This window comes from Octopus bimaculoides, chromosome 9 (assembly GCF_001194135.2).
Source record: "Octopus bimaculoides isolate UCB-OBI-ISO-001 chromosome 9, ASM119413v2, whole genome shotgun sequence".
Taxonomy (NCBI): Eukaryota; Metazoa; Mollusca; class Cephalopoda; order Octopoda; family Octopodidae; genus Octopus; species Octopus bimaculoides.
This window is the reverse complement of record NC_068989.1, coordinates 2122175-2124040: the sequence shown is the minus strand read 5'-3', so window position 1 is coordinate 2124040 and position 1866 is coordinate 2122175.

Sequence of the window (1866 nt, the reverse complement as noted above, 5' to 3'; positions counted from 1 at the left end):
GATGATGATGATGATGATGATGATGACGGCGATAATGATGATCGATGATGGCGTTTTTGTATCATGATAATGATGATGGTGATGACGACGACGATGACGACGATGATGATGATGATAGTGATGATGATGATGATGCTGATGATCACACGCGGCAAATGTTGTAAATTACAACCACATTGAGAATACAAAAGTTGATGAAAGAAAAGAAGTTATTAAAAAAAGTTGTTTGTTAAAACGAAAACTAAAAATAAATTAATACGCTTAGTTTTATTGTTTGGAATTCGGTGTCAAATTATAAATCAAATATTGTGGTTGACATTATTGTTGTTGTAGTTTGACCCCGCATGAACCCTGCTGGCGTACAGCTGAGATCAAAGGTATTTTAGCCATTGAAAAACCATCCTAACTTTTTAATATCTAGGCCTACATTAATTAATGCAAATCATTTCTTGTTTTCCAAGACATTAGAGTGCCATTTGGAGGAGATGTGGCTGCTATTTCTTGTATGTTGAACGACCACATAGAAACCTCCAAGGACTCTCGGACAGTCAAATGGAAAAACTGGCATCCCGTCGGTGACGACGGGGAACGTTCCAGTTGATCCGATCAACCGAACAACCCGCTTCTGAAATTAACATGCAAATGGCTGAGTATTCCACAGACTCGCGTTCCCTTCACGTAGTTCTCAGGGAGCTTCAGTGGGACACAGAATGTGACAAACCTTGCCCTTTGAATTACAGGTACAACTCATTTTTGCCAGCTGAGTGGATTGGAGCAACGTGAAATAAAGTGTCTTGTTCAAGGAGACGACGCACTATTAGGAATCGAACTCACAGCCATACGATCGCGAGCCAGATACTGTAACCACTTGGCAACACTCCTTCACAGGAATGCAAGCTTTAATAGAATGCAAGCTATAAAAACTAATAATAGAACAAAAGAGAGTAAAACATCAAATCCGTAATTTTATGAACGAATTGATTTTTGAGACGGAATAATTATATCAAACAGCAATAAATATTGCTGTTATTGCTTTTATTGTCGTCGTAGATTGCATTCAGGTCAACATAATGGACGCAGGCATGTGTATCTGGCAGAAGTTAGCTTTGCAAGTACGCTTTTCTTTCTGGTTTCGATTCCACCACAAGGCGCCTTTGGCAAGCATGAGTCTTCTATCATCGCTTCTGATTGACCAATGCTTTGTGAATGGAATTTCGTAAATGAAAACAAAACCTGAAACACACACACCCACATACATACACACAAATATACACATACATACACACACATACACGATTTGTTCTCGTAAGTCCTCCAAGGCGTTGCCCTCGAAAGGTCGAAGTCCAATGAATGAATCAGGTAAAAGATTAAAGCTAAAGACTAGCAGATGTTATGCGAAGAATAACAAAAATAATCCCAGTGAAGCACCAGAATATATTCAGTGAAGTGAATTATTTGCCTTACAAAAACCTGGACCAGAGTCAAATAAAAAAAAAACATGTTATAAAGACGTGAAATGAAAGATGTGCTACAAAAATATCAATCCTGGTGAACAAGAGAGGCAAAAGGCAAGAAATGTATATAAAAACTAAAGAGATGCTATAAAAATACATTTAATTCTCACTGGAATTATATACATTACAAAATCAGCAAAGTGTTGAAGTTAACCCAACGAATACATTACTAACTCTTTCATCGACCCAGATTGGATTTAAGCAAAGAAAAGGAAAATAATGAAATAAAGCAAACAAACGACGAACAAACAAGCACGCCATGTTGAATTGGAAATGAGAAACGTGATGAACATAAGCATAGGTTTTAATGTGTAGAGTTCCACAGGGTTCTTTATACCGATTTCATTATCCT